The sequence below is a fragment of the Tasmannia lanceolata genome, unplaced genomic scaffold (assembly GCF_043159265.1).
Source record: "Tasmannia lanceolata isolate RefF3 unplaced genomic scaffold, GAP_Taslan_0.1 ptg000013l, whole genome shotgun sequence".
NCBI classification, from domain to species: domain Eukaryota; kingdom Viridiplantae; phylum Streptophyta; class Magnoliopsida; order Canellales; family Winteraceae; genus Tasmannia; species Tasmannia lanceolata.
In genome coordinates this window covers 6,946,553-6,970,650 of record NW_027518690.1, presented here as the reverse complement: position 1 = coordinate 6,970,650, position 24,098 = coordinate 6,946,553, and the positions used below count along the sequence as shown (strand labels likewise).

Here is a 24,098-nt window from a genome sequence, read left to right as displayed (position 1 = left end):
GGCAAAAAATGGACTAATTTGTGAAGGTTTAAAGACGTCCATTTTACCTCCACAGTTCGAATGGTTAAGATGATCCTATGGATCTGATTTTTTGTGGACACCCTATCTATGTGAGGGCCTTAAAAATGAATGGTTTGGATCACCCAAACAATGTGGGCCCCCACTGTATTTTAAGCTAGTGTGTAGAGAACTCTCTACACATATGTGTAGGAACCATTTTCTCATTCTCTCTCTCTCTCTCTCTCTCTCTCTCTCTATATATATATATATATATATATATATATATATATATATATATATATATGTGTGTTGTTGAAACTATAGTCAATTCTTCTAACCAAATTGTTGCCATTGATTTCAAGAATGGCATCTCGTGGTGGACGCAGAATTCGTGCTGGACGCAAAATTTCGCACTCTGGCTCTTCACCAGATCGTCGACCGCGATCCGATTATAGCTCTGAATGAATAAATTGAAGTAGAACCTCAGAACTTGGGAGCTCAAAATCAAGAACCGGGGTGTTCACCTGGGACAGCCAGCAGTGCCCCAGCAGTTATTCCAGGTGCCCTCTCCGTTGGTATCTTTGATTAAAAGAAAATGGCTAACAATGGTCCCTCGTCAAAAAGCCACACTTTCTTCAATACAAGTTAATTAAGGAAAAAGACTCCTATTCCATGAAGACTTTGGTTTATATTCTAAAAGAAAAACACCAACGAAATTGGATCGTTCTTCCCTACCTTTCCTCTTTAAATAAGATTCATATATAAGGAAATCTCTCTCTCTCTCTCAATAAACAAATCAGCACAATAGTAAACACTCTCTCTAAATTGAACTGTCTAAACCAAAATTAATCTAAATAACAAAGGAATTAAGAACAAAACTAATCTAATGAGGGCCGGGATTTACAAAAGCTTCAAAGACTATTCTCAACAAAAAACGTTATAGTATTACTCAACCAAATTCTAGTTTTTGTAACACATGTCAACAAAAAAAATCTGGAAATAACAGAGTAATTACAAAATACATGCCATCTTGAATTGCCATGTGTCACACACTCATCTGCCTTATATTGTTAATCGCCATGACCAGGATTAGAGTTGGGAGGTGGATCAACATAATCCGTCATCCATCTTTCTTTCCAATTTTTCTAAACAACAATCAAAACGAAGGCAAGTTTCGGTAAACATGGATTAGAAAAACTGCCTTAAAATCATAAAATTACAACAGAAATGTCCAAAAATGAAAGAATCACCCACCATAGATTCATTTTGAAGAGCCCCTCTCTCAAATCTCATCATCTTCCTCCCAAACCCTACAAATAGAGAAAATAAGCCTAAGTGAAGAAAAGTAATATCAAACAAAAAGGTACTCATTAATACTGATACCTTGAGAGAAGCAAAGAGCCAAAACTAAAATTAGTATTACTGTGAGAAAGTAAGATCGACGCATGATTTCGTTGAAGTTCTAGGAAATGGGTTTTCTTCAGATGGGATAATCCTGCTCTGGCTTTGGTAGAATTTGGAAACAGATCCAAAGAACAACCACTATTGCCCTACTGCAAATCACAAAAGCAGCTTAAGCAGAATACTTAAGGATTGATTGCCATACAAAATTGATGATATTTTCACCCCCCTGCATTACGTGCACACCCTCCTTATAACGTGGTTTGACATGAAAAGTGGGCAACTTTATGTCGAATCACGTTATCAGGGGTGTGTGCAAGTACTGCAGGGGGAGTGAAAATATCATCACCCATTATATATTATTTGACTTTGACCTGCTTCAATTGGACGTGCCTTAACCGTCAATTTGCCTTTCATCTTGTTATATAAGTAAACTACCAAAAAACCCTGTGCGATGCACGAGCCGTCAAAGAATTGTACATACCACATCATAGGTTGATCTAAACCGTCCATGTGATGGAACACAACATAAATAGGTTGTGCCCGTAAAATAATTTCCATAGACTGATCCTAGCCCTCCAATCTATAGAGGTTTCGATAATTGTTGGTCCTCTTAAGGTGCCCAGAATTTCGTCAATATTTTTACAGGTGTCCTGCATTCATAATATCAAACTTTCCGTAATTTGACCCATACATAGTGAATAAGGAAAAGTAGTTCCCGATTTCCAACCCGACCTAACCCGATTTGCAATTTCCTCAACCCGACCTAACCTGATTTCCAATTCTGGTTGGGTTGGGTCGGGTTTACCCGATTTGATATGGTACTAATTGTTGACCACCTCAACTCAAGCCGGGTACCTCAACTCAAGCCGGGTTGTTTTGGATTTTGAGAACCAATAGTGAGTCACCAATAATCAGTTTTTAACTCACAATCGGTTCTTAAAATCCAAACCAAACAGGGACTAACAATTAACAAAGAGAAATGTTATCCGCACTACTATATTTTGATGATCACACTCCTCACTTTATTAAAGTACGGTACTGCCCGCACCATAGGATTATCCAAACCATCCATTGTGGACTGTGGAGACTATTTCAGTGTTGAAAAAGAAAAACACATATACAGAACTTCTTCAGATGGAACCCAAATTCGGGTTTCGGGTCGGGTCGGGTTACCCGACAGCCCAACCCGACCCGACCCGATTTCCAATTCGGGTTTTCCCAACCCAACCCAACCCGATTTGCGAAAAAGATTAACCCGACCCAACCCAAATTTGGGTTGAACCCGACCTGCGTGGGAACATCTAAGTAACAACGATAGTTTTAAATTATATATAGTGCTAATGTCCTCACTACCATATTTTATAATGGCACTACTCACCGTATTTTGATGATCGCACTCCTCACTTTATTAAAATGTACGATATGGCCCGTACCATTGGATGATCCAATCCGTCCATTAGATGGGCCACTGCCTACATAGGTTGTGCCCCAAAAATAATTTTCATAGGTTGATCCGAACCCTCTGATCTATAGCGGGTTATATGTTGATCCAAACTATCCATGTGATGGAACACAACATCAATCGGTTGTGCCCGTAAAATCATTTCCATAGGTCGATCCTAGCCCTCCAATCGATATAGGCTGATCCTAACCCTCCAATCGATAGAGGTTTCCATAATTGTTGTTCCTCTTTAGGTGCCCGGAATCCGTCAATATTTTGCAAGTGTCCTGCATGAGTAATATAAAGTAGTTCTTTCGTCATTGGCATATGTCTTTACCTCTTCTTGGTAGTTTTTTTTCGTAATTGTCATAGACAGGTACCCGGATCGGTACTTTTCGTATGTAGATTACGATTTTACCCTCAAATAATTTTTCATAGAGATAGATGTTAGATATCAGCAAAGGGGTTAATGGTAAAAGAGTAATGGTGACGTGTAAATCCTACAGAAAAAGAAAAGAAATTCGTTTTTTCTCTAGCTATATAGTAGTAGATAAATAAAAAGTATTGACATTTCACCACAACTCCAATGACTTGACCTAATCTTCTCGGTTTCACCTACCAGTATATTAATTAAAGAATGATATTATAATAAAAGAAAAAAGACCACTCCCCAATCCTTTGAACAATGACTAAGGGGGCAGAGTAACCAAGGTCATGATACCTTTCCATTGACTTTGACCTAGTCTTCTCCCTTACCTAAGAATGATATTATATTAAAAGAAACAAGACCACGCCCCTTCATATCAAAACAAGCAAGAGAAGAGAGAAAACATTTGATCTCTAGAGCCGGTCCTCATGATTATGCCCCTAATGATCCAAGACGTCTCTCATCTTCTGGCTAAATTACCTTGGTCCCTTGGCTCTTCTCAGCTTCTGAATCTTTGGGGGTCTAGTTTTCCTCTGATGAAGGATTTCCTTTTTCTTCTGATGGGGGTGATCTTCTTCACTAGCTTCTTTTTCCGACTCTTCTTTGGAGGAGTACTCTGTTTCAATTCTAATTGCCTCCTCTTCACTATGACAATGCATGCCATGTGGTTGTCATGCCTTTCTTCTTGAATCTTTCACTTGAAGTGGGTACCTTATTTAGGGGGCAGTTGGGTCTGATGTGCTCAAACTCCTTGCACTTGAAACAATGAGGCCGACCTTCCTTCTCTTCCTTCTTGCTTGGGAAGATGTCTCTTTTGTCGTTCTTGTTCTTCATTCGGTATCTCTTGAACTTGCGAGTGGGCAAGGCAATTTCTTCATCTTCGCTTTCTTCATTTGTTTCTGTATCTGTTTCAAAGCAATTTCTTTTCCTTTATTACTTTCTTGTAGGTTTTGTCTACTTTTCAAGATCATTTCACGGGTAATTAGTGAACCTACTAAGTCTTCTAAGACCATTTTGGATAAATCCTTTGCTTCTTGGATTGCTATGACTTTAGGATCCCATTCACCTGGTAGGGATCTCAATACTTACAAGTTCTTGATCGCTTAATTTCTTTCTTAATGACTTCAGTCCATTAGTGATGTTTGAGAATCAAGTATGCATTTCAGATATAGTATCATGAGGTTCCATCATGAATAGCTCATATTGGGGAAGCAAGTGATTTATATTTCATTCTTTCACTTGGTTTGTACCTTCATGTGTGACCTCTAACATGTCCCATATCTCTTTGGTTGTTACGAGTACTGATTCTCTGTTAAACTCTTAAGGGGATAGTGCACATATGAAGGGATTCATTGCCTTGGTATTTTGTGGTGGATGCTTTCTTATCGTTCTCATCCTACTCGAATAATTTTCCAGATTTCAAAATCAAGGGATTTAAGATAAATCTTCATTCGGGCTCTCCGATACCCGTAGTTTATGCCATTAAAGTAGATGGGTCTAGAGATGGATTGACCTTCTACGGTTTGGGTGATGGCTTCCATTTAGGGTAATTTTTGAACTCTCAAACGGTGAAGTTTGTTAGCGAGAGCCCAAACCTCTGATACCAATTAATGACCAGGTAGGCAACCGGGGAAAAGGAGGGGAGGGGGTGAATTGGTTGTCTTTCGAAAATTCTTCCTAAAACCTTTTTTTGACACTTGATCCCTTTTTAAGCTCTTTAGTTGAAGTCAAAGAATGGGTTAGCACAATAAGAGCACAATTCTGATGTCAAAGTAAATAGTATCCACAATGCACATAAAGGAAATAAAAGAAGAGAGAGAGAGAGAGAGAGAGAGAGAGAGAGAGAGAGAGAGAGAGAGAGAGAGAGAGAGAGAATGGACTGCTTCTATCGTAGTTCGGCCTAAACCTCTAGGCCTACTCCTTTCTCACAAGCAAATCCCGCTTGTGGTTCCACTAGTGTCTTCTTGAAAGGCTAAGATTCCCTTTTACAATGATTACACCGCTACCAAGCTCCAACCAAGAGCTTCAATTTCCACAGGTCGAATCGATGTTCGCTCACCCACTTCTTACAAGTGTATTGAAATGCCTTCGAAAAAGGCTAGTACACCGCTACATCACAAGTATCTTCTCCAACAGATATTTACAACGGACCCTATGGAGAACTTCATCGATAGTAAATGCAAACTAAGGCACAATAAGATTTTGGTGGAAAAGAATTGAATGACTTGTGAGAACAATTTCCAATAATCAAAGTGTTGATAAATGCTCCCCAAGGTGTGGGATTTATAGAGTAAAACAGAATATAGTCATTGCTAACTATATGGGGAAAGTTTGACTTCAAAAACATCCATAAGTAATGTAGCCATTTGAAAATTTTTCAATTTCATGCTAGAGGAATTAGGTCAAGCAAGAGGTTGCTTGAAGCATTACACCCAAGGTATCTAATTTGGAATACCAAGTTTGTTGCCTCCAGCCCCTATATATTAGATACACTAGGTTTTTAATAGGTTAGTGGGCTCTAGCCCAAATAGGCCCACTATACCGGTCCATTATCTTATTGGGCTTATATTAGAACATACATGGGTTATATTATATACCCAACAATCTCCTCCTATGTTATACATATAGCACAGTCCAATAGATAGATAGTGTAATGTTCAAAACAAAATATTGAATCATCCACATCACCATATGGTCTATATCATAAAAGATCTGTAATCCAACTAAAAACACGAATCCTTTTATGAAAAACCAAGAGTTTTAGATATATATAGCAAGCTAAACTCAACCAAAAGCTAGTTTCACATATGAGTGAACCCCACTGATCTTAGATGAATTCATTCATGGGGTATGATTCTCATCGAGATCCAAATAAAGTTCTACAAAAAAAAATGAACTCTATGCATACTTAAATGAAAGCATAGTCTTTATGACTTTAGAAGATTTACTCATCAAATAAGTCATCTTCATCAAAGTCCAAATCAAGATAAGCTCCTCATTTTTCGCCAATCCTTGTGAATTCCAAAATGGCTGAAAAAGTATCAGTATCACTCTCACCATAAGCATCATCGTCAAGTTTCAATAAAGAACAAGACCTAAACAACTTCTTTTGCAAAGAACCATTCATCATTGTCAAGTTTCAATAAAGAACAAGACCTAATAGTTTCTTTTGCAATGAACCATTTCATATTTTCATGTGGAATGTTACAGTCATCTTGTCCATATTTGAGTTAAGCTGAATCATCAAGTTTGGTATGAAACAACCTTTCCCAAGAAGGACATGTCATCAAATGTGGAATGACATACAATAACTCTAAACATCATCGAAATATTTCAAGTGCCTATCTTGGCCAAAAGGGAGATTCGAAAATTCAAAATAACATGAATGTAGGTTAAGTCATGTCTATACAGACTTTAACCCCATCTCCCCCACAGTTTTGAATATTCAATCTTTGTTCAGTCCCTTTGCGAGAGCATCGGCCATATTATCCTTCAATCTCACATCAATCAAAGTAATAATCCCGTGTTCAATGAGATAATTCAGCATAGCATGTTTCAGCCTAAGATGTCTCATCTTACCATTAAAGAGTGAGTTCTTCACAATCGTAATTGTAGCTTCATTATCACAGAACACACTTAAGGAATTAATCCTTGACCGAGTTAGTGGAATATCCATAATCAGATTCTTTATCCACTCTGCTTCATCTCCTACAGAAGCTAGAGCATAGAGTTCTGATTCCATAGAGGACAGAGCAATGTAAGTCTGTCTCTTCGACTTCCACGCAACAGCAGCTCCACCCAGGGTAAACACATAACCACTGGTAGACTTACTGTCTTTTAATTCTGAGCCCCATGATGCATCAGAATATCCTTCCAATACAGGAGGATGGCCACCATAACAAAGAGCATAATGATGAGTACCCTTAAGGTATCTCATCAGCCTCATAAGGGCATCCCAGTGCTCATGGCCATGATTACTAGTGAAACGACTCAGCATGCCAACTGTAAAGGCTATGTCTGGCTGAGTGCAACTCATAGCATACATGAGACTACAAATCAGTTGAGAATAAGCTAACTGATTCACACTGTCTCCTTCATTAGAGATCAGCTTCTTAGTATAATCAAATGGTGTCTCAATCGGTTTGCACTCACTGCATCCCCATAAAGAAAGTAGTTTTTCAAGATAATGGGCTTGACTAAGGGAAATCCCTTGCTTGTCAAAACTTACTTTCATACCAAGAATGGTGTCAATAACACCCAAGTATTTCGTGTCGAATTATTTACCCAAGGTTAGTTTCACATTACTCACCACAGAGAGAGATTGGAAACAAGAATAAACATCTATATACAAGCAAATAATCATGACCTTATTCGACATAAAATGATAGTAAAGGCATTTATCCGAGTAATTGATTAGAAAATCCAAGCTCTTTACTACCTTGTCAAATTTTTGATGCCATAATTTAGGTGCTTGTTTAAGACCATACAAAGATTTGTTTAACTTACAAACTTTGTTCTCGAAACCTTCCATGACAAACCCTTCAGGTTGGTTCATGTAGATTTCCTCTGACAGTTCTCCATTGAGAAAAGATGTCTCCATTTGATGTACAATAAAATGCTCAATAGATGCCAAAGCAAAAAGAATTCTTATCGTGGCCAAATGACAGACCGGTGAGAAGACATCAAAGTAGTCTATCCCACTCACTTGAGTATAGCCCTTAGCTACTAAACGTGCTTTATATCGAGCTATGGATCTGTCAGGATTAAGTGTCTTCTTCAATATCTACTTACAGCCCACAGTCTTAGACCCTTTTGGTAAATCGACTAGCTGCGAAGTTAGATTTTGCAACAGAGAGCTCATTTCATCATCAATGGCTTCTGCCCACAATAAAGAGTCCTTAGATCTCATCGCTTCCTTATAGGATGATGAATCATTCTCTAAATGGTAGGTCACAAAGTCCTCACCAAAATTTTGGGTACTCTCTCTCTCTTGTAGAAACTCTTACAGGAACTGGATTAGAAATCAGATTGGGACAAGTGTTAGAAGGAACTAGTTCAGACTCAACCGGCAATTCTGTATCCATCTCTGTATCGCCTAGTATGGTCAAACCCTGATCTCTGAGAAATTTATTCTCAAAGAAAACTGCATCTCGAGATTCTATAGCCATATTGGTTGATAGATCCAAAAATCGAGCAGCAGCACTATCTTCTCCACCTCCTAAATAAACACAAGTGTTTATTTTAGTTCCCACTTTAGGTCTCCTAGGACTGGTGTCCTTACATAAGCAATACATCCCTAAATCTTAAGAGTGTCATAACTACAAGGATGCTTATGCCATAACTATAAGGATGCTTATGCCGTAACTCATACGGAGTGGAGGAGCAATTTGAGTTTGGCACTCTATTCAGGATGTGATTTGTAGTCTCGTCCTCTATCACTCCTAAATCTCTTAATTTTCAAGTTCAGTTGCAATTCAACTCGATTCTTGAAAACTTTTAAACTTATCAAAAGCTTCATCTTTTGATTTTAACAAATAAATATGACAATATCTTGAAGCAAGAGGTTGCTTGAAGCATTACACCCAAGGTATCTAATTTGGAATACCAAGTTTGTTGCCTCCAGCCCCTATATATATTAGATACACTAGGGTTTTAATAGGTTAGTGGGCTCTAGCCCAAATAGGCCCACTACACCGGTCCATTATCTTATTGGGCTTATATTAGAACATACATGGGTTGTATTATATACCCAACATTTCAGTACCTTGACAAAAGTCTGTTGGGTATCCACATACGTCTGTGTGTATTTTACCGATAAGACTTCTTTTTTCCTCTCGAAAACCTCCTGTAGACGATGGACAAACAGAGGACAGACATTTGACAGATGTCTGTGGGAATGTCTGTGGCTCTGTTTTGCATTGTCAAATTTGGTTTTAGAAAGTGTTTAGATAAGAAACGTTGGTGGCTAAAATCGGACCAAATTTGAAATATGTTGTGCCTCTTTGAAGATCTTTTGAAGCTACTTTTGGATGTTTTGAAAAAGGCTGAGTTGTGACTTAAAATGCATCCTAAGGAGTGCTCTCCAAGTACAATCTAAAGAATAGTATGAAATGGTCTTCATCCTTGATTGCACTTGACTTTAGATTGACGCTTGAGCTTGTATTAGGTATTCTCTAGATATTTTGGCCTAGGCACCATCAATTCTTGCTTGTGGCTTCAACTTTGGCTTTGGCTTTGTGCTTGCAACAGTAATGATCTTCCATTGAGCTGAATTTTCTCTTTGTAGATCATATGTTCACTTTAGCTAGCTTGACAACACCAAAGACATTAGTACTTTGCCACACTGATCAATTTGGGATTGTGACCATCAAAATTTAGGTTTAGTCTTGACTGTTGAACCCTTGGGCTAACAATTTCTATTAACCTTGATGGACCGAATTATGCACTATGGTGGTCATAGTTCCTTCCATTGCTCCATGCTCTCTACTTCTTCAGCTTCGTCTCGGGTGAAGCAACATCTCTTCCTACGCAGCGTAAAAAATGCAAGGATACGCCTATTGTTAATCTTTCCTTTCAGGTGTGGCACCGACAATATCAGCTCATCCTTAACTGGCTCATCCCCTTGCTCTCCAATGTCCCCTTGCGAACATCATTGGTCTTGACACTTCTTGCACAGTGTGACTTGACTTGGAGAAGATGTGCGCTTCTCTAACTAGGGCTCGATTGATGCACCTTCGTCATCGATTGACGAATCCGGGAAAGGAACGGAGTCTCTAACATACTACCTTCCAGTTACTAAGATGTTAGCCGATCAATTTGCATCATATCCATCCATCATATTCATGAATATGACCAGGCCATTTACTTTCTCATGGGTCATGGACCAAATTACGAGAACCTTGTTACCAAATTTAGAAGCAGCCTGATGTCTTGAACTATAGCATAACAAATAGAGTAATAGTTGCTTAATTTTGCAAATGTAACCTACGCGCACTGACACGTCTTCGACCGTATGTGAGTTGTCTTAAAATTCAAATGTTCAGATATTAGATTAACTAAATAAAAGTTGGTTCACCTTAATTGATTGTTTCACATGGCATCAGAGCAATTGCCATGGGTTCAAAGCTTCTTGATATTAAAAATCCACATGTAATGGCCAACCCATAAAAATGGGCCACATGTCACACGTGTTGGCCAACCCTAAAAAAGATGGGCCCCACGTGACGAAGAGTGTTAAAGTATAAAAGATTAAATAATGCCATCTTTAACAGCTTAAGCTTATGGAGTAATTCGTTGTTTCACACCTTATGTGAGTCTCAAGTTGACTCAATGAGTTTTCTACTAAAAAGCACTCACAAAATAGACAAAGAAACAAAGAAGAAGCAATGGGCAAGTCTCAAAGTGAGTTTTGCGCTGACTCAGTGAGTTTCTAGTAAAGGAACTACCCAAACAAAGAAAATCAAAGGAACAATGAAATAGCTACATTCCTCAGCCAGGGTATCTGATTTGGCACAGTAGAAAATTATGCTAACATTTACACCCCCCCGCCTCTCTCTCCTTGCCCGTGCTTAATGGTGGGGTATGTCCACCACCAGGTTTTACATTTCTCTTTGGACCATCATAATCAGTAGTAAATTCAATTGTCACTCTTCTTCTCTCCAACTTCCTCTGAGAATCCAACAGAAACAAAGCACGATTTTAGGATTTTATCCTGTAATAACGGCTAAAAATTTACGAAGTTAAAACAAAGACAAACAAAAAGGGAAAAGTCCACCTCAAGTTGATTAACAAGAGCTGCTTCTTCACATCTCATTTCCTTTGCCCCAAATCGTACAATACATAGGAAAAATAGCCTCAGTGGGTTTCGGTACCGATTTCCTTTGCCCCAAATACGCCTATGTTAAATCCAAATCGGTTTCGGTACCGATTTCGGTGGGGTCCGAAATCGGTACTGAAACCGAAATTTAAAACCTTGTTTATGACTAATTATTTTGGGATGATATTTTCACCCCCCCCCCCGTCCGAAATCGGTACTGAAACCGAAATTTAAAACCTTGTTTATGACTAATTATTTTGGGATGATATTTTCACCCCCCCCCCCCCCCTCCTACAGTACGCATTCACCCCTCTTATATTGTGAACAGGGGCAACTTTTACGCTTTTTGACGTCAAATCATGTTAGCGTGGGGGGGGGGGGGGGGAGTGAAAATATCATTGCCCATTTTTTTACACAAAAAAGGGTGGCCCCGAATGAAAGGGGTTGAATATATCATTTTCCTTGTTTGGATCTTTGAAGATCCAAACTGATCATATGTTGGGCACCAATGCAAATAGGCCTCACCCCAAAAATGATCTCCATAGGCAGATCCTAACCCTAACCCTAACCTTTTCGATATGTAGAGAATTAAATATATCAACGTCTGTCAATAGATTGGAGGGCTAGGATCATCCAATCAGTTTTTGGGCATAATCGCTTCTCAAAATAAAAAAACAAACTGTGGAACAGGGCCTCAGCACAAAGTGAAAATTAAACAGAAAATGTTACAATTATTTTTTCATTTTTTATCATTAATGATACCCTCGCCAATATTTGGATCGCGTACTGGCAGTGTATAATCCATCATAGATTCAATCGTGGCCTGAAAACCAACGCAAACAAAATGAAGATTTCAAAATCATTACCCAAAAAAACTGCAGGTACTTAGAAAATACTGTGAGAGAAATAAGATAAAAAACATGGGAAAACCCAACCTTAATCAGACTGAAAGGAGCTCCTTTCCCAGTTCTCATTACCTTCCTCCCATGTCCTACAACTAGTATAAGGAGAAGCATTTGAAAGTAAGATCGACCCATGATCTCTTTGGTTTTACTTTGAAATCGTCTGTTCTCAAATTCGCTAAGTAGTTTTACCCGAAAATCAAAGCAAATAGATAAAGAAGTAGAGATCAGAAGACCCAATATCTCTTCCATTTGTACACTTATTTAGTGTTCAACTCGCCGGGTCGTTTTGGGTCATTGATTTGTCTTCTTCTGACCAGGTCACAAGACTAACAAAGATTTATCAACAGAGCTGTACTTACATCATTTTTTTTATAGGGACATTCCACGAATGAAATGAAATAGACCAATGGTTGACATCAACTCTATTGTGATTCAGAAATAGACAGCTAAGTTGAACTGATCATTATCTAGATCGGGTCACACTAACAAGAAAATTTAATCATATTTGCATTTGTAACTTCAGAGGAAAATATTTTTTGTTTTATTTATATTTGGATTTGGAGGGAAGGTGCGATGTCGCCCTCTTGTATATTTTGTTCTTATAAATAAAACCAAAGATGCCGGCCCCAGTTTCTAGATAAATTCCAGTTTAAAAAAATGTCTATTCACAAGTCGGATATTTACTGTATCATACCTAGGACAATCATAATCATTATATGCGAATAATCATATTTATGTTCAAACACTAGTTGTCTATATATTACATGGACTAAAATGATTAATGCATGAAATATGTGCTTTTACGATTGTTGGTGCTCAAATTTGGTGAAGCGAACGAACGACTATGATGGTAATGGTCCCGCCCGTTGTCCAAAGCTTGACCTGTGACCTGCGCTCACAGACAACAGGTTAGGAACCACCTAGAGTTGGAAGTCCAAGGGAACCCTCCGACACTCAAGTCAGTTTTGAGATCAACAGAATGATAGCATAGCACTAGGATGTAATGCGTTACCTCTGGAGAAGGGATTTGGTCCCATGGGGAGCTGATCCCATGGCGTGGAGAGGATGGTTCCCCTTTGTAGGAGGAGTTTCCGTATTCCGGGTGCAATGTGACGGCTTCCTAGTGCCATAATTATCGCTGGTGAGAATATCGTGACTTGATTAAGTACAGCTGGTCAATAGTGGTGCGAGGGAGTATGATACGGTTCTGAGTGGGGGCCCGCCTAGGTATGGGACTGGGTGGGACCCAGCTTGGTATTGGACAGGTTTAAAGGGCCTTGCCTAATGCATTCCATCAACTCTGAAGCTTTGGGCGCATTGGTAAGCTACCTAACATTTGATATCAGAGCAGCCACCATGTCCCGTGTTTGAGTCACAGAAGGGGCGACATGTAGAAAGGGCTACCTGGAAAAAAGGTCAGAGTGAAAGCCGTCACAGAGTGGACCGCCGAGGAATGCGGATGCGGAAGCGTGGTGGAATCTTATGGTCCTGAGTGGGGGCCCGCATAGGTATGGGACTTGGTGGGACCCGGCCTGGTATGAGACAAGTTTAAAGGGCCTTGCCTAACGCGTTACATCAGCTCTGGAGCTTTTGGCGTATTGGTAAGGTTGAATTGCTAGAATTGCATGTAATGTTTGAGCATGAAAGCCTTGCGTGCTTGTAAGGCTTATTTTATAGGCATGAGGCGCTTGTCGCGCCTTCAGGTTGGGGGCGTGACAGTTTTAACAGAAAAAAGTTGGATTGAATGAAGTTTGGTCCTTTCAAATTTTTATAATTCCATCACTGCCAATTTATATATTTATTTTCTCCAAATCTCATAGTATAGATCTCGTTCAAATGACACCCACTGTTGAAAATTTTCGATAACTTGATCCCAAGTTGAAGGGAAATTTTGGAATCATGAACAAAAACTTTCATGGTAAGTTGTTCATACTGTAGAGATCAATTTTAGCAGGAGCCTTTTTCCTACTGAAGTGTATTCCTAGTAGAAAATGCACTCCATATTAACATTTCAGATGCTGATTCCCTTGTGTTTATGTCATTACAAATTAAGAAAGTGCTCCCTACGAAGCATAACCAAGTCCTAATCGAGTTGACTTAGTGAGTTGGCAGTACAAAGGCATCCACATAAATCAAAGTAAAATGCAACCATTAGTGTTTTGCACATTCATGCATGAAATTTCATGTCTTGTTGTTTTTGCACTTGGAAAACGATGCATAACATTAAGAGAAAATCAAGAACAACACGAGAGACAAACCTAAACAAGACAATAACAAACAGAAACAAAAGCAAGGAAATTACAACAGCAACTAAACAGATAGACCAAATGTTGGGGAGCTAGAGAAATCATATCTGGCCATGGACATTATGAAATGCCCGGACTTATTTAGTACACATAACAATTTATGCCAACATTTATATGTTTATATTCAGAGCTGATGTAACAATAAATTATCCACAGATTGGTGGTCGTTGTGTGGGCCTTTCATAATCCAATGAAAATTCCATCCCAACTCCTTTCGCAAAATTTTCCTGAGAATCAGACAAAAGCAAAGCAAGTCACATTATGAAACCACTAAGCAAAATTAGAAAAGGAAAAAAAAGGGGAATGCCCACCTCAAGTAGATTACCAGAAGGTGCTCTTTTCTCAAGTCCCATTGCATTTCTTCCGTAAGCTATGGAATAGAGGAACAAAGCCTTAGAAGAGGCATAAAGAATGAAAGAAAGAAGGAAATAAATTACCTTGAGAGAAGCATGCAGACACAACAATGGCTGAAATCACAACAACTGTGAGAAAGTAAGATTGACCCATGATTATTTTCACCATTTTATGAAATGGATTGTATTTAGATTCAATCCGGCTATGGTTTTAAAGTTTGAAACAGAACCAAGATCATCTGCTTCTGATTCTTGAAAAGTGGTTTGCCTTGAATAAGATGACCCTTGAATAAGGATTTATATGTTCTTAGAGCCGCATCTTTACCAAACAAACAATTAAAAATTAGTAAAAGTTTAACAGAAAGTAGTACCTCTAATTGCCAAAATCTGGTTAAAGATTCATTTGCAAACCTTCCCAGTGTCATTTTCTTATCTTCTTTTTTTCCTAGTATTTAAGCTGGGATTGAACCTCCGACCTCTAGGTTGAAGAACAAAGTCTTGACTCAAGCCCAATTTTCTTTTCTTATTTTGTTTCTTCTTGGTTAGTTGTTCCTTATTTACAAGCAGTCCTCCAATTATATGACTGAGTCTATTGCTATATATTCTTTAAAGAGAATTGCATTATGGAGTTTTATATGAAAAAATCTATTGCTAATCTTTAAAGAGAATTGCATTATGAAGTTTTTGTGAAAGAAGACCTCTAGTAAATGTATTTGAAATAAGACTTTAAGACGAGACCTGTTCTTGCAGTTAGGTTTTGATTCATTAAAAGAGCCTTCTAAGACGAGATGGTATAACAACAATACTCTTCATTTTAAATCCCCACAAGCAAAAACATAATTTTATTCTGTTGAAGAAGTAAACTATTGCTACAGGTGGACTATCAAATCAACTGGCATTGTATGATGTGTCATTTCGTCATTAAAATAACGGTATTTCTATAGTCAAACCAAGAAATTATGTTATGGTGGAGAAAAGCCAACTACTTTACGGTTCTGTTGATCTAATTAAGGAGAAAATTCTTGTCTATTGTTGATCCCACATTGACGGTGTCGTGCTCCAAACCCGGAATCCAGCCCGGATAGTAACAGTGCCGCATGCTTGCAAGGCAAACCCAACAAGCATGCAAGGCATTCGATATCAATAAGTGCATATCATATCAGAGCAATTTTCATCAAAACAATATATAGCTAACTTAACCCTGCACTATTTTCTATTCCGGTAAACTATTTAACCCATTATAGCATCTCAAATAACACAGTGAATGATACTCACGGATTAGAAGCTCAAATAACAAGTTCTTCTTCAATGTTAACCTAGGGAATTGTTGTAGTGCCAACATGGTTCCCATGTCATGCCTAGGTGGCTTGGGTGGAGTTCCAAAGTGTATTCCCGCTATAATGTTGTTGGCCTTTTTCAACTTGATTCTTTGACTTCGAGATGGCAAGATTTGGAAAAGTGGTAAACTAGGAAGTTGTACAACATTTTGAGAAATTTTCAACAAGTATTTGGGCTCTGCAGTTTTAGTGGTATGTGTCTGTGGGTTCCCAAGCTAGTCAAATTTTTTGAGTTCGAAAGCGATTAATGTTATGTAAGTCCCTAAGCTAGCTTGTGGAGGAGTTTGAACGGATTTTCTCTTAATGTCTTTCATTTAAATTGATAGAAATCATCTGTAGAAGGGGGGTTTTATTTTGATAAACTTTTGTAATTGATTTTATATCAATAGGGTTAAGCATTGTTCCCATTTTGGTTCTTCTTCTCTTGTTGCGTTCTTAAGTTTTAGATTTCTTCTTCTTCCCTCTTAAGCATTCGCATCATGTGTTACAGAGCTAACGTTAGTTTTCATGGAGGTACGAAGAGGTAGACGAAGGCGTGGTAACCATATGATGGAAAATTTGAGAGATGAAAGAGATGATGAACTTTAACCGCTTCGAAGACAAATTGAGCAACTTACTATGCGACTTGAACTCCAAGAGGCTCGTAGTGAGCATAGTGGATCAAGCCATGGAGGTTCTAGTGACGAGTCCAATGTGAATTCCTTCGCCAATACTCGTGAGGAGGCTATGTTGGGAAGGATCTATCGTGATTTCGACTCCATCAAGATTAATTTTTCGGAGTTCCATGGTCGTCTACAACCCAAAGAATTTCTTGAATGGCCTAGTGATGCAGGGAAGCATGAGGCGGCAGTGACACCAAGATGAAGATTAACACAAGCAGCAACTAAAATAATCTCGTGTGGGTTTGAAAACCCATGCCACAGTTTTGGAGAAAAACTTCAATATAATACGTGAAAGGTACGACGCTCCTTCACCCACGTGAAAGAGCCAATGCTATCTTCACAAGTGATGTCCCAAAAATAAAATTTATTCAATCTCCCTTTCTTTCCTCATGCCATTACATTATATAGAGAGCCAAAACCTAAGAATAGTAACCCAAAATACTTGCCAAACAATTATTCTCAATCTTCTATCTAAATCAACAAAAATAAAAACTAGAAACATGACTAAAACATCGTAAAATAGTAATCTTGTAATCTAACTATACCATATCTGTAAAATGCTTTTAACGTAGCCAAATCAAGTCCAAATTGCATAAGATTGGACTCTTTAGATAGGCAATCGAAAAACCTTTCTAAAAACAACAAAATCAGAGCTGGGGCATGGTAACTCCTGGGAAGATCTCGGTAACCCCGGTATGACTCCGAGGACAGTGGAATTCCCTTAGAGAAGATCTCGTGGTTCCCACATTGTTGCCGCGTGGAGGGGCGAGATGGTCCACGTTGCTTCCGCGTGGAGGGGGAGATTGTTGGGGTTCCACGCAAAAGCAAATAGTCCCACATCGGATAAGTGAGATGGATGGGGATGGGTTATAAGGGAATGTGCACCCTCCCTCTAACAGCTAGCTTTTAGGGGTGAGTCGTCGGAGTCACATACTCCCTTCCAGTACTAAGATGTTAGCCTATCAATTTGCATCATCCATCCATCATATTCAAGAATATGACCAGGCTATTTACATTCTCATGGGTTTTGGACCAAATTATGAGAACCTTGTTACCAAATTTAGAAGCAGACTGATGTCTTGAACGCATAACAAATAGAGTAATAGTTGCTTAATTTTGCAAATGTACCCTAAGCGCACCGACACATCTTTGATCATATGTGAGTTGTCTTTAAATTCAAATGTTCAGATATTAGATTAACTAAATAAAAGTTGTTTCACCTTAATTGACCTTAATCATACTTTGTGGGGCTGTGGGACGGTACTTAGGAAATGGTTTTTCAGAAGCCTCCGGTATGAGTATTCTTCTCTTTATAATTCATTAGCATTAATGTGTAGGTGACCTATGTTAAAGTATAAAAGATTAAGGAGCCGTTTGGATACGCGGATTTTAGAATCCAGGTTTTTAGTCTGAAAAACAGTGTTAAAGATGGTTCATGATCAAGCTGCTGTATACTGTCCTGACAGCGTTTCTTGGACTTTAAGTAAGAAAATCAGGTTTTAAAAATCTCTCCTGCATCCTGAGATTTCTAAAACCTGGAAATGTGGGAGCATCTGCTATGTTCTTGCTGACGGAGAGAAGGGCGAGAAGTAAAAAACGAGTCAAAAACGATGGTTGGTCCGCTTCTTCTCTTGTCTCTTAGCTACAATTTTGAAGAAATTCGGAATTCTAAAATCCGCGTATCCAAACGGCCCCTAAATAACACCATCTTTAACAACTTAATCTTTTGGAGTAATTGGTTGTTTCACATGGCATCAGAGCAATTGCCATGGGTTCAAAGCTCCTTGACATTAAAAATCCACATCTACTGGCCAACCCATAAAAAGGGGTCACATGTGACACGTGTAGGCCAACCCTAAAAAAGAGGGGGCCCACGTGACGGAGAGTGTTAAAGTATAAAAGATTAAATAACGCCATCTTTAACAGCTTAAGCTTATGGAGTAATTCGTTGTTTCACACCTTATGTGAGTCTCAAGTTGACTCAATGAGTTTTCTACTAAAAAACACTCACAAAATAGACAAATTAAGAAACAAAGAAGAAGCAATGGGCAAGTCTCAAAGTGAGTTTTGAGCTGACTCAGTAGCAATGAAATAGCTACATTCCTCAGCCAGGGTATCTGATTTGGCACAGTAGAAAATTATGCTAACTTTAACACCCCCTGTCTCTCTCTCTCTTTGCCCGTCCTCTTTGTTTCATGCTTAATGGTGGGGTTACTGGGGTACATTGTCCACCAGGTTTTGCACCTCTCACTGGACCATCATAATCAGTAGTAAATTCAATTGTGACTCTTCTTTTCTCCAAGTTCCTCTGAGAATCCAACAGAAACAAAGCAAGATTTTAGGATTTTATCCTGTAATAACGGCTGAAAATTAACCATGTTAAAACAAAGACAAACAAAAAGGGAAAAGTCCACCTCAAGTTGATTAACAAGAGCTGCTTCTTCATATCTCATTTCCTTTCCCCCAAATCCTACAATACATAGAAAAAATAGCCTCAATGAAAGCAACAAAAAAGAAAAAGAAAAAGGTAAAAAGACGTAAAATCAATTACCCTGGTGTAAGCAGTGAGAAAGAACAGATGAAATAAGAAGAACAGTGAGAACGTATGATCGACCCATAACTTCTTTCAGGGCGTTTAAGAAAATGGTTCCCACGATTTCTTACTAGAGTATTAGATGCATTTATAGAAGGGAAAGGATAAAAAAGAAGAGAGGCAAAGTGGGGACTCAGAAATCTAATCAGTGGGATGTGGGAGGGGCACAACAGCTAAAGAGCCTAGGTACAAACTGTAACAACATGACAATGCTACAAAACAAATATTAGAGTAAGCTAAGAAGCTACACCCCAAGCGAAAAAACGAGAGGCCTATCACTATGATGGCATAGAATCCAAATTTTTAAAGGATATGGTAGTGGCCCCTCTGATTTTGTTTCTTCACATCTGTCTAGAAGTGATATAGGACTGCCATCAGCATCTTCTTCATTTCTATGGCCACATCCCATCCATAAGTTTCCCTTCTCTTCATTGTAGATCTCTTCATTTGGCATAGCCTATTCATGAATATCAATGAGCCACCAATCCCTACCTTTCTGTCTGAAATACCCTAAATCCCTAATCGTCTTTAGTTAATTAATAGGGGTATTGTCGTCAATTTATATGAAGTTAAAGAAATCTGGTTTGTTGAGAAAATTTACCGGGCAAATCCGATCCAATGACAAATAAATGAAAAAAGTTGTCGTCAATTTATATGAAGTTAAAGAAATCTGGTTTGTTGAGAAAATTTACTGGGCAAATCCGATCCAATGACAAATAAATGAAAAAAGTCGTCACGCTTCGAATGGAGACCATGACCCAGCCACACACCTGCAAGGAGAGCCTTACAAGCGTGCAAGGCATTCGATATCATACATACAATTTAATCCACATATCCAAAATAAAACCAGCCAACTATCAGAGACAACAGCCCGAATCGGGACAACAGCTCAACACATGATAGTGCCACACACCTACAAGGAGACCCTTCTAGAAAGTGGGGTTCGGTTGACCGTGCCATTATTCAGTCGGCAGAACTCCAAACTGAAAACTTCTAAAAAATCCAGTGCCTACGCTATGATCGGCCGAAGGCCCACTTGGTCGACCGAAGCGAAGCTCGATCGACTGAGTGCGTGTTCGGTTGACCGAACCCAATATCGGAAAACTTCTCCCCGAGGCGACCTTCCATATGATTTTCACAAATTATGGGGGCTCTTTACTTGTCGAATCATGTGATGTTGGGCTTGTTGGTTCATCGATTTGATTGTTTTAAATGGATTTGATCAAGAACTAATAGCCTTCGGCCTTTGATTTAAATAATCTGATGAATTTGATCTGAACATCTGATCATTGATTTGATCGTTTTAAATAGGTTTGATCAAGAACTTATAGCCTTCGGCCTTTGATTTAAATAATCTGATGAATCTGATCCGATTACCATGACAAATTATCCGACCCTCGATCTGCTAAGAACCATCCACACAAATTCCCTTATAGATGTCTTCAATTGGGTCTCACTACATATTAAATTTGTAATTACTTTACATAAAATCTTACTTAGTTGCTGTGGGCATAGCAATTGACATGTACTCCTGCATTGAATCGTTATGCAGATACTCCAGCCAAGCTTCAAAGCGAGTTCTAAGCTAAACGATTACTCAACCATCTTAAAGTTTTTCCTTCACACATGGAACAAAAAACTATCATGAAACCAACACAAAGATTACATAATTGGTGCTTATTATCTTCAACTGCCAGCCAAGTCCCAGTGTACTGTTGTTCTTTTGATTGTTAAGGGACAATACCAGGATTCATGTTGAGGGGCGGTTTATCGTAATCCATCAACAGTGTACTTTTCTTCCAACCCTCCTAAAAAACATCAAAAGAAAACAAGTGTTTAAAACCATGGCCTACAAAAAAATGGCTTTAAAAATCATTAGAAATTGAAAGAAAAATGAAAGAAAACCCCACCATAGATTGATTGAGAGGAGTTCCTCTACGAAATATCATCTCCTTAGACCTAGATCCTATAAAAAGAGAAAGTTGATGTGATGAGAAGTAAAAATAAAGATGTTGGAAAATTGAAAACAGCTACCTGGAGAGAAGTGGAGAGCCAAAATAATTGAAATTAGAACAAATGCAATAAGGTAAGATCGACTCATGTGATCTCTCTAGTTTTTAAGAAATGGATTGTTTTCGGATAGAAGAATCTAGCTGTGAATTTTGGCAAGAACAACCACTTTTACCCTAGTACAAATAGCAAAACCAGCTTGAATTAATTAGGAAGAGTTAAGGATTTCCTGGTGAAAATATATATTAGACTTGCTGCTTCAATCCGCATTCCTTAACCGTCAGTTTAGGTTGTTATCAAGTTAAATAAATAAATACAAAGTTGGGGCGCTATTTCACCAACTCCATTGACTTGGATCTAGCCTCCTCCCTAACGCCTCATAGAATATTTGTTTACCTAGGTATGTTTGCATGCGCAGCACTGACCTAGGAGCTGGGGCGGATCCAGTAATATACTTTAGGAGGGGCAGAAAATGGTTGTTATAGCATGTTGGGGCCCACCATTTTGGACTGCAAATTTTGATAGGTGGGGCCCACCATCTCCCTCTAATCCTTAAGGTGGAGCCCGCATTTTACACCTAATATTTTTATGTAGCGGGGCCCAGTAATTACACCTTGTGTTCTAATGCGTGGGACCCACTATATACATCTCATGTTCTACACAACTTAAATGATCTCTATGGGATGATACTAAGCCCTCAATCTAAAGGACAATCTCATTATCGATCGGAGGGTTAGGATCATCCTATGGAGATGATTTACGTGGAGCAACCTATTTATGTTGTGGCCCAACAAATGAAAACTTTGGATCATCCGATGAAGTGGGCCCGCAGTATTTTTTGAGAAAAAATTTACGTGCACTAACATATAAAATCTCATAATTGCTTAACTAAGGTGAGTTCGCATAAAGGGAGAGATTTAGGTTGCGAATGAGAAAGTCATTAAAAAAGCCTATAATATAGGAACTTTATACGAAAAACATAACTAAACTATGAAGGAAAAAATCCCAATTTTTAGGGGCAACTTTATAAAAAGGGTAGTGATATATCGATCCACCCCTATTTTTTACTTGCGACATCCTTGCCAAGTGTATTTTTGACTTATCTTTTACACTAGAGTGGGCTATCCCAAGTAAAAAAGGAGGGCAAACTTATCATTTCCCTAAAAAAATGCTAACATACTTGGAAAAAATCCCTAATTTGAAGTGGCAACCCTAATTTCAAGGGGGGAAGTTTTAAGAAAATTTGATATCTAAACCTACTAATTTAGGAAAATTCAGATTTTTAGGTATTGCCCCCCCTAGATCCACCCTTGCCTAGGAGAGTAGTGGAATAAGAAGTCAACAGGGAGGAGACAAGCAGGATTTGTCTGGAATTACCTCAGAGAATAGTGGTAAGTAGTGTTTGTTAGCACAGTGTAGACTCTGGAAAGAAAGGGAATAAGTATGGGGTGTCATAACTAAATAGATAGAATACAGGGAGGGGAGCGAGAAAAATAGAGGAGAGAAAAAAGTACCAGTACCAAGATTTTTCAAGCCAAATTCTACCTTTTTTTGGGAAATGATAAATGCTCCCCTTTTCATTACTTGGGACACCCAGCAGTAATGTATCAATGACTGCAGAGGGGCTGATGTACTTCACGTCAGAAGAATTCAACAGATTTGATTGCCAGGTACACTACAGTTGTGTGTCCCATGTGATGAAAAGGGGTGCATTTATCGTTTTCCTTTTCTTTTCTTTTTCTTTTTTTTTTTTTTGGGGGGGGGGGGGGGGGGGGGGGGTGGGAGTTTGAAATGTATAATTACCTGGGAAGGAACGGTGGCCCAGTGCACGAGGCTCCCGCCATTGCGGGGTCTGGGTAGGGCTAGTTGTATGCAAAGAGAGGCTGTTTTTGTGACTCAAAGCCGTGACCACCAAGTCACAATGGAGCAACCTTACCGTTGCACTAAGGCTGACATCTAATAGCTAGTAGAAGAAAGGAATGGCAACCAAACAAGGAATGGCAACAAAACAATGAATTCCTTCAAAATCCTCACGGCTGCTGAGACTCAGGGCAACCAAACGAAGCTAGTAGAAGAAAGATTTGAGAAGGCCGTGAGTGAGGAGAGTATGGGAAGCTGCTCCAAAACACATGCAAAACTTTCAAAAATCTGGGCTCTCGGTTTCTTTTGATTCCATCTGTCTGGGCGCGAAACCTCCTTTGGGCGTTTGAACACTTCTATTCGAGCGTCCGAAGTCGTGGGGTTGGATTTATGTCCCTTTGAAGTGTGTGTATGATCTAGTGATAATGAATGCTTCTTGATCATGTATTGTTTGGTTGTGACATGATAAGAACCCATATTCTTCTAAGCTATGTATCCGACTTCTAAACTATAAACAATTTATGATTATGTATTATTCGGTTGTGATTCTGATAAGCATATATCTGTTTTATCTACCAATCCTTACATCTATTTCATGATTGTGGACACTTCATGTGATGCTTAGATTTGAACTTTGAACTGCCCCGCCAATGGGCCAACAATACGTTGGCAAGCATAAGAACTCTGATCCTACCAATGGGGGCTATATGTTGGCTGCGTCGACAGGTATATGTGAATATGAATAGGAACTAGTTTCAACATCATTCACCGCCGGTGTAAAATAGCGTGTCTTTTGAACCACGGTAAATTTTGGTATTACATTACTAGGCCGATTACCCAGACGCGGCCAACGTATATCCCCCATTGGTAGAAATGCTGTTGATTTGATATTGTTGCCTATTGTGTGTGATTCATTGAACTCTTGATACCTTTGAACTTTGGCATATGAACCTTTGGATACTTACCTGTAAGTTCATGATTCCT

At 38.8% G+C, this 24,098-nt stretch overlaps 4 long non-coding RNA genes across 5 annotated transcripts; all 4 read right to left on the bottom strand.

Moving 5' to 3' along the window:
- Positions 1 to 921: 921 nt before the first annotated feature.
- Positions 922 to 1,558, bottom strand: LOC143890822 (uncharacterized). 2 transcript variants are annotated; one of them, XR_013255253.1, is made up of 3 exons: positions 1,384 to 1,558; positions 1,255 to 1,310; positions 922 to 1,145 (listed from the first exon to the last, which is right to left on the bottom strand). It is a non-coding gene; the product is annotated as an uncharacterized LOC143890822 (long non-coding RNA). The 2 variants fall into 2 exon arrangements; XR_013255254.1 differs by having other exon boundaries at positions 1,424 to 1,558.
- Positions 1,559 to 14,269: 12,711 nt separating this feature from the next.
- LOC143889421 (uncharacterized) lies at positions 14,270 to 15,454 on the bottom strand. The gene is made up of 3 exons (XR_013254831.1): positions 15,391 to 15,454; positions 14,611 to 14,669; positions 14,270 to 14,526 (listed from the first exon to the last, which is right to left on the bottom strand). It is a non-coding gene; the product is annotated as an uncharacterized LOC143889421 (long non-coding RNA).
- Positions 15,455 to 18,569: 3,115 nt separating this feature from the next.
- LOC143889725 (uncharacterized) lies at positions 18,570 to 19,311 on the bottom strand. Its single transcript, XR_013254918.1, has 3 exons — positions 19,203 to 19,311; positions 19,066 to 19,121; positions 18,570 to 18,959 (listed from the first exon to the last, which is right to left on the bottom strand). It is a non-coding gene; the product is annotated as an uncharacterized LOC143889725 (long non-coding RNA).
- Positions 19,312 to 20,674: 1,363 nt separating this feature from the next.
- LOC143889350 (uncharacterized) lies at positions 20,675 to 21,513 on the bottom strand. The gene is made up of 3 exons (XR_013254810.1): positions 21,279 to 21,513; positions 21,155 to 21,210; positions 20,675 to 21,052 (listed from the first exon to the last, which is right to left on the bottom strand). It is a non-coding gene; the product is annotated as an uncharacterized LOC143889350 (long non-coding RNA).
- Positions 21,514 to 24,098: the final 2,585 nt, after the last annotated feature.